Source organism: Oncorhynchus masou, unplaced genomic scaffold, assembly GCF_036934945.1.
Source record: "Oncorhynchus masou masou isolate Uvic2021 unplaced genomic scaffold, UVic_Omas_1.1 unplaced_scaffold_733, whole genome shotgun sequence".
Taxonomy (NCBI): Eukaryota; Metazoa; Chordata; class Actinopteri; order Salmoniformes; family Salmonidae; genus Oncorhynchus; species Oncorhynchus masou.
In genome coordinates this window covers 14186-29939 of record NW_027013784.1, presented here as the reverse complement: position 1 = coordinate 29939, position 15754 = coordinate 14186, and the positions used below count along the sequence as shown (strand labels likewise).

The 15754-nt window shown below is 43.3% G+C and overlaps 1 protein-coding gene across 16 annotated transcripts in view; it reads right to left on the bottom strand.

The window, feature by feature from the left end:
• LOC135537257 (neuronal cell adhesion molecule-like) overlaps positions 1–3230 on the bottom strand; it is a 134771-nt gene extending 131541 nt beyond the window's left edge. For all 16 annotated transcript variants that reach the window (XM_064963441.1, XM_064963442.1, XM_064963449.1 and 13 more), the window contains exon 1: positions 3045–3230. The gene's annotated coding sequence lies outside the window, so the exon portion shown is untranslated. The remainder of the gene's footprint in view (positions 1–3044) is intronic.
• Between the last annotated feature and the right edge of the window lie 12524 nt (positions 3231–15754).

The following is a 15754-nucleotide window of genomic DNA, read 5'->3' as shown; positions in this document are numbered from 1 at the left end:
AAACACAGTGACATTCATCAAACCCCTTCAAACCTCACACAGAGACATTCATCAAACCCCTTCAAACCCCACACAGACAAACACAGTGACATTCATCAAACCCCTTCAAACCTCACACAGAGACATTCATCAAACCCCTTCAAACCCCACACAGACAAACACAGTGACATTCATAATAGCTATTTATTTCCTCCCACTACACCAGTTCTCAGGCTTTTCCCAAAGTAGCATATCACAACAACCATGGAATCATCATCAGCACCATGTGGGGTCTACGAATCAGAGGATCACACACACACACACACACACACACACACACACACACACACACACACACACACACACACACACACACACACACACACACACACACACACACACACACCAGAGAATAATGCCACCGGACATCTGTCAACATGTCACCAATCAAACACACCCTGGTATATACAGAATTCATTGTCCTGGTCACTACAGAAATATCTCAAAACATCTGTTCAATGGCCCTTACCAACGGACTATTGACTTGTGTTTAACTTTTCATTTTTTACCAGATTATAATTTGGGAAGGGGGACTTGTTGTCAACATGTCAAACAAATATCTATATACAGTATCAGCATGAAATAATATCAGCCTCACAATAGGCCCAGATTTGTCTCTACATGGGACCATCTGATAAGGCCTACTGTAGTCAGTAGAAACATAACAGTGGCCTACTGTAGTCAGTAGAAACATAACAGTGGCCTACTGTAGTCAGTAGAAACATAACAGTGGCCTACTGTAGTCAGTAGAAACATAACGGTGGCCTACTGTAGTCAGTAGAAACATAACGGTGGCCTACTGTAGTCAGTAGAAACATAACAGTGGCCTACTGTAGTCAGTAGAAACATAACGGTGGCCTACTGTAGTCAGTAGAAACATAACAGTGGCCTACTGTAGTCAGTAGAAACATAACGGTGGCCTACTGTAGTCAGTAGAAACATAACAATGGCCTACTGTAGTCAGTAGAAACATAACAGTGGCCTACTGTAGTCAGTAGAAACATAACAGTGGCCTACTGTAGTCAGTAGAAACATAACAGTGGCCTACTGTAGTCAGTAGAAACATAACGGTGGCCTACTGTAGTCAGTAGAAACATAACAATGGCCTACTGTAGTCAGTAGAAACATAACGGTGGCCTACTGTAGTCAGTAGAAACATAACAGTGGCCTACTGTAGTCAGTAGAAACAACAGTGGCCTACTGTAGTCAGTAGAAACATAACAGTGGCCTACTGTAGTCAGTAGAAACATAACGGTGGCCTACTGTAGTCAGTAGAAACATAACGGTGGCCTACTGTAGTCAGTAGAAACATAACGGTGGCCTACTGTAGTCAGTAGAAACATAACAGTGGCCTACTGTAGTCAGTAGAAACAACAGTGGCCTACTGTAGTCAGTAGAAACATAACAGTGGCCTACTGTAGTCAGTAGAAACATAACAGTGGCCTACTGTAGTCAGTAGAAACATAACGGTGGCCTACTGTAGTCAGTAGAAACATACCAATGGCCTACTGTAGTCAGTAGAAACATAACAGTGGCCTACTGTAGTCAGTAGAAACATAACAGTGGCCTACTGTAGTCAGTAGAAACATAACAGTGGCCTACTGTAGTCAGTAGAAACATAACAATGGCCTACTGTAGTCAGTAGAAACATAACAGTGGCCTACTGTAGTCAGTAGAAACATAACAGTGGCCTACTGTAGTCAGTAGAAACATAACGGTGGCCTACTGTAGTCAGTAGAAACATAACAATGACCTACTGTAGTCAGTAGAAACATAACAATGGCCTACTGTAGTCAGTAGAAACATAACGGTGGCCTACTGTAGTCAGTAGAAACATAACGGTGGCCTACTGTAGTCAGTAGAAACATAACGGTGGCCTCCCAAATGGGACACTATTCCCTACATAGTGCACTACTTTTGGCCAGTGCCATTTGGGACGCAAGCATATACTGTGTGTGAAGCATTTGCATTGCTGTTTGGAGTCAATGGAGCTCAGGGGATTCTACCTGTGAGATCCCCCTGACGTTCTGAACCTCACAGATGGTGATGATGTGGAGTTGGGGGGAATCTATAGCCCACGTCAGCTTTACCCGGTATAGCAGGCCTTGACCTATATAAACTGACACCAACCACAGACTAGGCCTACAACGGTATTATTATACTACTGGGAAGAAACGTCTCGTTAATCGTTATTGGTTATTACCGCGTGTCACGACGCAAAGGGCAGAGAGCACATGCATAGGTCGCATGCACAAAAGAGCCTATAATAATTGCTGCAGCGTGAAATGTCTGTGTCGGTCTACGTGGTTGCTGCACCCGCTTTCTCCTCTCAAATGTCTCACATCTTTAGGAAACATAGGCCTATATAGGCCTCATCACTAAACTGTTACCTAATTGATAGGCTTCCAATAGGGAATTCATTCACGATGATATAATTTACAGCTGGCCATGCCATTGATAGACGAGACATCAATAGCCGAATCCCTTGAACTATAATGCCGGCCGGCAAAACATATTTTCTCCACACAAAGGATGGAATATAGCATAATAAATTAATTAATATGGTAAATTAAATAATAATTATCATCACACGATAAGCAGCCACCACAAACTAGACAACGACAATAATGTATTTTATCATAGCCTAGAGACGCTCTGAATCACATTGCCGCTTATTGCTGCCTGTGTTGTCCTTTGATCAAATGATGTTCCTTTCATCTCTAAAAACACCGACATAATGTCGAGCCTCCATATTCACACCTGACGCCAACAACATAAATATCAGCAACATCATCGGTTTCTATGGGAAATCCACAACTCGACCGCCATCCCATCCTTTCTTGGACTTGACACATTCATCCACTGCGCCAAATGCGCATTATTCACATAGCAAAGCAGCGAGGATTTCATCATACATACACAGCACAGCCTACACAAGACAACAGCATAAAAAAAATCATAACCACCAGCAGAAAAATTCTATTAAAAGAGCCCACAAATCTCACCTGTTAAAGCAAACGTGGACAGGGTTTTCCCTCTTCTCGCAGCTGTAGGAATAGAAGAGGATGAGTTGGTTTTTGTCTCCTGTCTCCGGGCAGTGCTCTGACTCGTTCCCTGCTGCAGCCTCACAGCCTGTGGTCCTCTGCTCCGTTCTCCGGTTCGAGCACCAGCTCCCTCTTCCCGAGCCGCTGTCAAACGAGCAGCGCTCTTGCTGCCGCCGTCTCGCGCACGCGCAACCCACCGCTCCGGTGCAGGAAGAATGCAGGAGCTCAGGAACGAACGGAGCGCGCAGCTGCAGCGACCCCGGCTAATGAGCGGCTGCGACCGGACCTGCAGACAGGTGGATGGATGATTGGAAGAAAGAAAAAAATATTGAAAAAAGATGGATGATTAAAAAAAATAGATGACAAATAATAGATGGATGATGGTGTGCTGTGGATAAAACAATAATTGTGCAGCAGTAGACCTTTTATATCTGCCCTATGAATTAGTCATGTTTGGTGATAAAGATTAGCACTCTGTAGGCTAGGCTTGGTGTTTGATACTGCTATAGGCTGGGAATCCAGACCCCAAAATAGGAACGTTTTGTACAGTACCATATTTAATTTGGGGAGGGGTTAGGGGGATATGATGAACATATTGTGAGAGAATCACTGATGATTTAGGACGTATCTGTTCCAGAGATCAAATTCTGGAAAAATGTAGGCCGACAGTAGGACACACGTGCCATCGTCACCAGCCATAGGACAGGTGGCTAATGGGAGTCGTTTAAACCAGTGGTTCTCAATTTGCGGCCCAATATTCGGATCAGGGAAAAATAATCGCCAAAATACAATCTGGAAAACAAGGTAACAACATTCCTATCTCATTCACTGTCAAGAATATAATTTTGTCCTTATTCTTGATGAAGAATGTTAATAGACTCACTAGTTTGAGACCACAAAATCAACCAAAATGGCGCTGTTAATAGTTCTATATTAAAAGTATTATGATTGCAGAAAAACATTTCTGAGATTAAATTATTTAAAAGTAGAAATTCATTTGAATTTCTACACACTTTTTACCTGGTTTAAGTGTTAAAGTTCAGACTGTTTTTTTCTGTTTTTTCTTTACTCAAGGACAAGGAAGACTCCCGTGACCCACAAGTTGAACATCGCTGGTCTAAACACATCTTCATGTAAATAGTAGTGAGTGTCAAACTCTTTGGTGCATCTCCATATCACATTACCGTGTATTAGATTAGACTGGTATTTGATTAGACTGGGTTGAGTGAGGACAAGGATGAACTCACACGCTCCCTTCCACTCAAGCACACACAGTAGCCTGAACAGACATCTTTATCATTATGTAAATGGTTCCCTCATTCTTAACCATGTCTGGTCTCGTTCATAACTGCTGTCCCAACATTAGTCATGTTCATAACTGTCCAACCATGTCCCAACATTAGTCTAAGTCTCATTCATAACTGTCCATGTCCCAACATTAGTCTACAGTACAGTCTCATTCATAACTGGCTGACCATGTCCCAACCATGTCCCAAACATTAGTCTACAGTCTCATTCATAACTGTCCAACCATGTCCCAACATTAGTCTACAGTCTCATTCATAACTGTCCAACCATGTCCCACAGTCTCATTCATAACTGTCCAACCATGTCCCAACATTAGTCTACAGTCTCATTCATAACTGTCCAACCATGTCCCAACATTAGTCTACAGTCTCATTCATAACCATGTCTGACCTCATTCATAACTGTCCCAAACATTAGTCTACAGTCTCATTCATAACTGTCCAACCATGTCCCAACATTAGTCTACAGTCTCATTCATAACTGTCTGACCATGTCCCAACATTAGTCTACAGTCTCATTCATAACTGTCTGACCATGTCCCAACATTAGTCTACAGTCTCGTTCATAACTGTCCAACCATGTCCCAACATTAGTCTACAGTCTCATTCATAACTGTCTGTCCAACCATGTCCCAACATTAGTCTACAGTCTCATTCATAACTGTCCAACCATGTCCCAACATTAGTCTACAGTCTCGTTCATAACTGCCCAACCATGTCCCAACATTAGTCTACAGTCTCATTCATAACTGTCCAACCATGTCCCAACATTAGTCTACAGTCTCATTCATAACTGGCTGACCATGTCCCAACATTAGTCTACAGTCTCGTTCATAACTGTCCAACCATGTCCCAACATTAGTCTACAGTCTCATTCATAACTGTCTGACCATGTCCCAACATGACCCATAATAATATAATAATATATCCCATTTAGCAGACGCTTTTGTCCAAAGCGACTTACAAGTCGGCTGGGGCCACTACTTTTACATATGGGTGGTCCCAGCGGGAATCGAACCCACGACGCTTGGCGTTGCAAGCGCCATGCTCTACCGACTTATGGTGACACACACACACACACACACACACACACACACACACACACACACACACACACACACACACACACACACACGTAAACACAGCAAAAAAAGAAACGTCCCTTTTTCAATATTAATTCATAAAAATCCAAATAACTTCACAGATCTTCATTGTAAAGGGTTTAAACACTGTTTCCCATGCTTGTTCAATTAACCATAAACAGTTAATGAACATGCACCTGTGGAACGGTCGTTAAGACACTAACAGCTTACAGACGGTAGGCAATTAAGGTCACAGTTATGAAAACTTAGGACACTAAAGAGGCCTTTCTACAGACTCTGAAAAACACCTAAAGAACGATGCCCAGGGTCCCTACTCATCTGCGTGAACGTACCTTAGGCATGCTGCAAGGAGGCATGAAGGCTGCAGATGTGGCCAGGGCAATAAATTGCAATGTCTGTACTGTGAGACGCCTAAGACAGTGCTACAGGGAGACAGGATGGACAGCTGATCGTCCTCGCAGTAGCAGAACACGTGTAACAACACCTGCACAGGATCGGTACATCCGAACATCACACCTGTGGGACAGGTACAGGATGGCAACAACAACGTTGTAAGGCAGGTCCTCACCAGACATCACCGGCAACAACGTCACCTATGGGCACAAACCCACCGTCGCTGGACTAGACAGGACTGACAAAAAGTGCTCTTCACTGACGAGTCTCACCAGGGGTGATGGTCGGATTCGCGTTTATCGTCGAAGGAATGAACTTTACACAGAGGCCTGTATTCTAGAGCGGGATCGATTTGGAGGTGGAGGGTCCGTCATGGTCTGGGGCGGTGTGTCACAGCATCATCGGATTGAGCTTGTTGTCATTGCAGGCAATCTCAACACTGTGTGTAACAGGGAAGACATCCTCCTCCCTCATGTAGTACCCTTACTGCAGGCTCATCCTGACATGGCCCTCCAGCATGACAATGCCACCAGCCATACTGCTCGCTCTGTGCGTGATTTCCTGCAAGACAGGAATGTCAGTGTTCTGCCATGGCCAGCGAAGAGCCCGGATCTCAATCCCATTGAGCACGTCTGGGACCTGTTGGATTGGAGGGTGAGGGCTAGGGCCATTCCCCTCAGAAATGTCCAGGAACTTGCAGGTGCCTTGGTGGAAGAGTGGGGTAACATTTCACAGCAAGAACTGGCAAATCTGGTGCAGTCCATGAGGAGGAGATGCACTGCAGTACTTCATGCAGCTGGTGGCCACACCAGTTACTGACTGTTACTTTTCATTTTGACCCCCCCCCCTTTGTACAGGGACACATTATTCTATTTCTGTTAGTCACGAGTCTGTGGAACTTGTTCAGTTTATGTCTCAGTTGTTGAATCTTGTTATATTCATACAAAAATGTACACATGTTAAGTTTGCTGAAAATAAGCACAGTTGACAGTGAGAGGATGTTTCTTTTTTTGCTGAGTTTACGTACACACACACATATACACACACACATACGTACATACACACATACACGTATGTGCGTATGCACACACACACACACACACACACACAAACCACAAACAGACACACACACACACAAAGTAAAATCATCATGATATGTATAAAAGTGTTCTTTAGGTGAATTCAAATATTTTTGCGTTGGTCAATTCCCTAAGTGGGTTTATTTTCCAGTTCCTCCCCTGCAGGTGACCATAATGGTAAATGAATGGAGGTAGTGAATATGCTACTGGCTGTCCGTTACATCTGTACCATTGAAGCTGAGATATCCAGGGGGTATTTCCTGTACTAGTAGGTGTATAGTGTCTCTTCCATACAGTGGGGCAAAAAAGTATTTAGTCAGCCACCAATTGTGCAAGTTCTCCCACTTAAAAAGATGAGAGAGGCCTGTAATTTTCATCATTGGTACACTTCAACTATGACAGACAAAATGAGAAAAAGAAATCCAGAAAATCACATTGTAGGATTTTTAATAAATTTATTTGCAAATTATGGTGGAGGATAAGTATTTGGTCACCTACAAACAAGCAAGATTTCTGGCTCTCACAGACCTGTAACTTCTTCTTTAAGAGGCTCCTCTGTCCTCCACTCGTTACCTGTATTAATGGCACCTGTTTGAACTTGTTATCAGTATAAAAGACACCTGTCCTTTTATTTGTTTTTTGTTTTCCTGAGGGGGAATATATTTTGTTGTGCCCTCTTCACGACTGTCTTGGTGTGTTTGGACCATTCTAGTTTTTTGGTGATGTGGACACCAAGGAACTTGAAGCTCTCAACCTGCTCCACTGCAGCCCCGTCGATGAGAACGGGGGCGTGCTTAGTCCTCCTTTCCCTGTAGGATCAGCGTGGCGGATTTGTTGTTACCTACCTACCACCTGGGGGCGTCCCGTCAGGAAGTCCAGGATCCAGTTGCAGAGGGAGGTGTTTAGTCCCAGGGTCCTTAACTTAGTGATATAGTGGTCCAGGGTCTGGGGGGTGAGTCAGCTGGGAGTCGGAGCTTAGTGATATAGCGGTCCAGGGATGGGGGGGGTGAGTAAGCTGGGAGTCGAAGCTTAGTGATATAGTGGTCCAGGGATGGGGGGGTGAGTCAGCTGGCAGTTGAAGGCCTTGACCTGGTGCTTTAGTATATTCCAGGAAGTGAACTGTAAATGGTGAACGTGTGTGTGTCACTCAGAGAGCGTGTGTTAGGCCAGGCACTTCTCCATCGCCGAGGGCAACGGCCATGTGAGAGAACTTCAGTCACTCCTTCACAATGTGGTGGCATGACAACCCTGACAGATGTTGTTTTACAGTGTGGCATTGCAGCCAGAGACACAGCGCGGTGTATTTTTGACTTATCTATTTTCATACATACTCTCTCTCTCTCTGTTTGTGTGTGTGTGTGTGTGAGAGAGACAGAGAGAGAGAGTACATGAAGTAAATCTTCATTCTGCTTCATTTCATTATTATCTATCACATGGGCTCCTCTTCTTGCCTCTTCTGGAGCCCTCCAGCAAATATTATCTCCTGATGCAGGAAACTGTGAGAATCTGTGGGAACATATCCATTCCTCATCCAGAGAGGCGAGTTTCTAAATTGTTTCCTTGCTCATCCCTTATAGGACATATTTGCTGATTCGATTGCATCCATTGAAGCAACATCTAATGAAGCATTTGGTAATTAAATGGTTAGTCACCACAGACGTGATGTACTGTGTTCTGTTCCTGGATCATTTAGTTTTCCTGATGTTTCTTGTAATGTTAGTAAGTGGTTGTTTCTGTTAAGTTGTTTACATTGGCAGCAGTAACATTGGTTGGGCACGGTCACAGCATGGACAATATGACACTTGTGGACGACTGATACAGCTTTGACACTGATACTGCTCTGATATTGATACTGCTCTGATACTGATACTGCTCTGATACTGATACTGCTCTGATACTGATACTGCTCTGCTACTGCTTTGATACTGATACTGATACTGCTCTGCTACTGCTTTGATACTGATATTGATACTGCTCTGATACTGATACTGCTCTGATACTGATACTGCTCTGCTACTGCTTTGATACTGATACTGATACTGCTCTGCTACTGCTTTGATACTGATACTGATACTGCTCTGCTACTGCTTTGATACTGATACTGATACTGCTCTGCTACTGCTTTGATACTGATACTGATACTGCTCTGCTACTGCTTTGATATTGATATTGATACTGCTCTGATACTGAGACTGATACTGATACTGCTCTGATACTGAGACTGATACTGATACTGCTCTGATACTGATACTGCTCTGATACTGAGACTGATACTGATACTGCTCTGCTACTGAGACTGATACTGATACTGCTCTGATACTGAGACTGATACTGATACTGCTCTGATACTGATACTGCTCTGCTACTGATACTGCTCTGATACTGAGACTGATACTGATACTGCTCTGATACTGATACTGCTCTGATACTGAGACTGATATTGATACTGCTCTGATACTGATACTGCTCTGATACTGAGACTGATACTGATACTGCTCTGCTACTGAGACTGATACTGATACTGCTCTGATACTGAGACTGATATTGATACTGCTCTGATACTGATACTGCTCTGATACTGAGACTGATACTGATACTGCTCTGATACTGATACTGCTCTGATACTGCTCTGATATTGATACTGCTCTGATATTGATACTGATACTGCTCTGATACTGATATTGATACTGATCTGATACTGATACTGCTCTAACATCGATCCTCGGATGGGGCCACAGTGTCTCCTGACCCCTCCTGTCTCAGCCTCCAGTATTTATGCTGCAGTAGTTTATGTGTCGGGGGGCTGGGGTCAGTTTGTTATATCTGGAGTACTTCTCCTGTCCAATTCGGTGTCCTGTCAAATCAAATCAAATTTATTTGTCACATACACATGGTTAGCAGATGTTAATGCGAGTGTAGCGAAATGCTTGTGCTTCTAGTTCCGACAATGCAGTAATAACCAACAAGTAATCTAACTAACAATTCCTAAACTACTGTATTATACACAGTGTAAGGGGATAAAGAATATGTACATAAGGATATATGAATGAATGATGGTACAGAGCAGCATAGGCAAGATACAGTAGATGGTATCGAGTACAGTATATACATATGAGATGAGTATGTAAACAAAGTGGCATAGTTAGTGGCTAGTGATACATGTATTACATAAGGATGCAGTCGATGATATAGAGTACAGTATATACGTATGCATATGAGATGAATAATGTAGGGTAAGTAACATTATATAAGGTAGCATTGTTTAAAGTGGCTAGTGATATATTTACATCATTTCCCATCAATTCCCATTATTAAAGTGGCTGGAGTTGAGTCAGTGTCAGTGTGTTGGCAGCAGCCACTCAATGTTAGTGGTGGCTGTTTAACAGTCTGATGGCCTTGAGATAGAAGCTGTTTTTCAGTCTCTCGGTCCCAGCTTTGATGCACCTGTACTGACCTCGCCTTCTGGATGATAGCGGGGTGAACAGGCAGTGGTTGATGTCCTTGATGATCTTTATGGCCTTCCTGTAACATCGGGTGGTGTAGGTGTCCTGGAGGGCAGGTAGTTTGCCCCCGGTGATGTGTTGTGCAGACCTCACTACCCTCTGGAGAGCCTTACGGTTGAGGGCGGAGCAGTTGCCATACCAGGCGGTGATACAGCCCGCCAGGATGCTCTCGATTGTGCATCTGTAGAAGTTTGTGAGTGCTTTTGGTGACAAGCCGAATTTCTTCAGCCTCCTGAGGTTGAAGAGGCGCTGCTGCGCCTTCTTGACGATGCTGTCTGTGTGAGTGGACCAATTCAGTTTGTCTGTGATGTGTATGCCAAGGAACTTAAAACTTGCTACTCTCTCCACTACTGTTCCATCGATGTGGATAGGGGGGTGTTCCCTCTGCTGTTTCCTGAAGTCCACAATCATCTCCTTAGTTTTGTTGACGTTGAGTGTGAGGTTATTTTCCTGACACCACACTCCGAGGGCCCTCACCTCCTCCCTGTAGGCCGTCTCGTCGTTGTTGGTAATCAAGCCTACCACTGTTGTGTCGTCCGCAAACTTGATGATTGAGTTGGAGGCGTGCGTGGCCACGCAGTCGTGGGTGAACAGGGAGTACAGGAGAGGGCTCAGAACGCACCCTTGTGGGGCCCCAGTGTTGAGGATCAGCGGGGAGGAGATGTTGTTACCTACCCTCACCACCTGGGGGCGGCCCGTCAGGAAGTCCAGTACCCAGTTGCACAGGGCGGGGTCGAGACCCAGGGTCTCGAGCTTGATGACGAGCTTGGAGGGTACTATGGTGTTGAATGCCGAGCTGTAGTCGATGAACAGCATTCTCACATAGGTATTCCTCTTGTCCAGATGGGTTAGGGCACTGTGCAGTGTGGTTGAGATTTCATCGTCTGTGGACCTATTTGGGCGGTAAGCAAATTGGAGTGGGTCTAGGGTGTCAGGTAGGGTGGAGGTGATATGGTCCTTGACTAGTCTCTCAAAGCACTTCATGATGACGGAAGTGAGTGCTACGGGGCGGTAGTCGTTTAGCTCAGTTACCTTAGCTTTCTTGGGAACAGGAACAATGGTGGCCCTCTTGAAGCATGTGGGAACAGCAGACTGGTATAGGGATTGATTGAATATGTCCGTAAACACACCAGCCAGCTGGTCTGCGCATGCTCTGAGGGCGCGGCTGGGGATGCCGTCTGGGCCTGCAGCCTTGCGAGGGTTAACACGTTTAAATGTTTTACTCACCTCGGTTGCAGTGAAGGAGAGACCGCATGTTTCCGTTGCAGGCTGTGTCAGTGGCACTGTATTGTCCTCAAAGCGGGCAAAAAAGTTATTTAGTCTGCCTGGGAGCAAGACATCCTGGTCCGTGACTGGGCTGGATTTCTTCCTGTAGTCCGTGATTGACTGTAGACCCTGCCACATGCCTCGTGTCTGAGCCGTTGAATTGAGATTCTACTTTGTCTCTGTACTGACGCTTAGCTTGTTTGATAGCCTTACGGAGGGAATAGCTGCACTGTTTGTATTCAGTCATGTTACCAGACACCTTGCCCTGATTGAAAGCAGTGGTTCGCGCTTTCAGTTTCACGCGAATGCTGCCATCAATCCACGGTTTCTGGTTAGGGAATGTTTTAATCGTTGCTATGGGAACGACATCTTCAACGCACGTTCTAATGAACTCGCACACCGAATCAGCGTATTCGTCAATGTTGTTATCTGACGCAATACAAAACATGTCCCAGTCCACGTGATGGAAACAGTCTTGGAGTGTGGAGTCAGCTTGGTCGGACCAGCGTTGGACAGACCTCAGCGTGGGAGCTTCTTTTTTAGTTTTTGTCTGTAGGCAGGTATCAGCAAAATGGAGTCGTGGTCAGGTTTTCCGAAAGGGGGGCGGGGCAGGGCCTTATATGCGTCGGGGAAGTTAGAGTAACAGTGATCCAAGGTTTTTCCACCCCTGGTTGTGCAATCAATATGCTGATAAAATTTAGGGAGTCTTGTTTTCAGATTAGCCTTGTTAAAATCCCCAGCAACAATGAATGCAGCCTCCGGATAAATGGTTTCCAGTTTGCAAAGAGTTAAATAAAGTTCGTTCAGAGCCATCGATGTGTCTGCTTGGGGGGGAAATATACGGCTGTGATTATAATCGAAGAGAATTCTCTTGGTAGATAATGCGGTCTACATTTGATTGTGAGGAATTCTAAATCAGGTGAACAGAAGGATTTGAGTTCCTGTATGTTTCTTTCATCGCACCATGCCTCGTTAGCCATAAGACATACACCCCCACCCCTCTTCTTACCAGAAAGGTGTTTGTTTCTGTCGGCGCGATGCGTGGAGAAACCCGTTGGCTGCACCGCTTCGGATAGCGTCTCTCCAGTGAGCCATGTTTCCGTGAAGCACAGAACGTTACAGTCTCTGATGTCCCTCTGGAATGCTACCCTTGCTCGGATTTCATCAACCTTGTTGTCAAGAGACTGGACATTGGCAAGAAGAATGCTAGGAAGTGGGGCACGATGTGCCCGTCTCCGTAGTCTGACCAGAAGACCGCCTCGTTTCCCTCTTTTTCTGAGTCGTTTTTTTGGGTCGCTGCATGCGATCCATTCCGTTGTCCTGTTTGTAAGGCAGAACACAGGATCCGCGTCGCGAAAAACATATTCTTGGTCGTACTGATGGTGAGTTGACGCTGATCTTGTATACAGTAGCTCTTCTCGACTGTATGTAATGAAACCTAAGATGACCTGGGGTACTAATGTAAGAAATAACACGTAAAAAAACAAAAAACTGCATAGTTTCCTAGGAACGCGAAGCGAGGTGGCCATCTCTGTCGGCGCCGGAAGTAGTATGTGTGAATCTAAGTGTGCGTTCTCTAATTCTCTCCTTCTCTCGGAGGAGGACCTGAGCCCTAGGACCATGCCCCAGGACTACCTGACATGATGACTCCTTGCTGTCCCCAGTCCACCTGGCCGTGCTGCTGCTCCAGTTTCAACTGTTCTGCCTTATTATTATTTGACCATGCTGGTCATTTATGAACATTTGAACATCTTGGCCATGTTCTGTTATAATCTCTACCCGGCACAGCCAGAAGAGGACTGGCCACCCCACATAGCCTGGTTCCTCTCTAGGTTTCTTCATAGGTTTTGGCCTTTCTAGGGAGTTTTTCCTAACCACTGTGCTTCTACACCTGCATTGCTTGCTGTTTGGGGTTTTAGGCTGGGTTTCTGTACAGCACTTTGAGATATCAGCTGATGTACGAAGGGCTATATAAATACATTTGATTTGATTTGATAGTGCTCTAATACTGATACTGCTCTGATACTGATACTGCTCTGATATTGATATTGATACTGCTCTGATATTGATACTGATACTGCTCTGACATTGATATTGATACTGCTCTGATATTGATACTGATACTGCTCTGATATTGATATTGATACTGCTCTGATATTGATACTGATACTGCTCTGATATTGATATTGATACTGCTCTGATATTGATATTGATACTGCTCTGATACTGATACTGATACTGCTTTGATATTGATACTGATACTGCTCTGATATTGATATTGATACTGCTCTGATACTGATACTGCTCTGATATTGATATTGATACTGATACTGCTCTGATATTGATATTGATACTGTTCTGATATTGATATTGATACTGTTCTGATATTGATACTGATACTGCTCTGATATTGATATTGATACTGCTCTGATATTGATATTGATACTGCTCTGATACTGATACTGCTCTGATATTGATATTGATACTGCTCTGATATTGATATTGATACTGCTCTGCTACTGATACTGCTCTGATACTGATACTGCTCTGATACTGATACTGCTCTGATATTGATACTGCTCTGATACTGATACTGCTCTGATATTGATATTGATACTGCTCTGATATTGATACTGATACTGCTCTGATACTGATACTGCTCTGATACTGATACTGCTCTGATACTGATACTGCTCTGATACTGATACTGCTCTGATACTGATATTGATACTGCTCTGATATTGATACTGATACTGCTCTGATATTGATACTGCTCTGATATTGATATTGATACTGCTCTGATATTGATATTGATACTGCTCTGATATTGATATTGATACTGCTCTGATATTGATATTGATACTGTTCTGATATTGATACTGATACTGCTCTGATATTGATATTGATACTGCTCTGATATTGATATTGATACTGCTCTGATACTGATACTGCTCTGATATTGATATTGATACTGCTCTGATATTGATACTGATACTGCTCTGATATTGATACTGATACTGCTCTGATATTGATATTGATACTGCTCTGATATTGATATTGATACTGCTCTGATATTGATATTGATACTGTTCTGATATTGATATTGATACTGCTCTGACATTGATATTGATACTGCTCTGATATTGATACTGATACTGCTCTGATATTGATACTGATACTGCTCTGATATTGATACTGATACTGCTCTGATATTGATATTGATACTGCTCTGCTACTGATCTGCTACTGATATTGATATTGATACTGCTCTGATATTGATATTGATACTGCTCTGATATTGATATTGATACTGTTCTGATATTGATATTGATACTGCTCTGATATTGATATTGATACTGCTCTGATATTGATACTGATACTGCTCTGATATTGATATTGATACTGCTCTGATATTGATACTGATACTGCTCTGATATTGATACTGATACTGCTCTGATATTGATACTGATACTGCTCTGATATTGATACTGCTCTGATATTGATATTGATACTGCTCTGATATTGATATTGATACTGTTCTGATATTGATACTGCTCTGATATTGATATTGATACTGTTCTGATATTGATATTGATACTGCTCTGATATTGATACTGCTCTGATATTGATACTGATACTGCTCTGATACTGATATTGATACTGTTCTGATATTGATATTGATACTGCTCTGATATTGATATTGATACTGTTCTGATATTGATATTGATACTGCTCTGATATTGATACTGCTCTGATATTGATACTGCTCTGATACTGATATTGATACTGTTCTGATATTGATATTGATACTGCTCTGATATTGATATTGATACTGCTCTGATATTGATATTGATACTGCTCTGATATTGATACTGCTCTGATATTGATACTGATACTGCTCTGATATTGATACTGTTCTGATATTGATATTGATACTGCTCTGATATTGATACTGCTCTGATATTGATACTGCTCTGATATTGATATTGATACTGCTCTGATATTGATATTGATACTGTT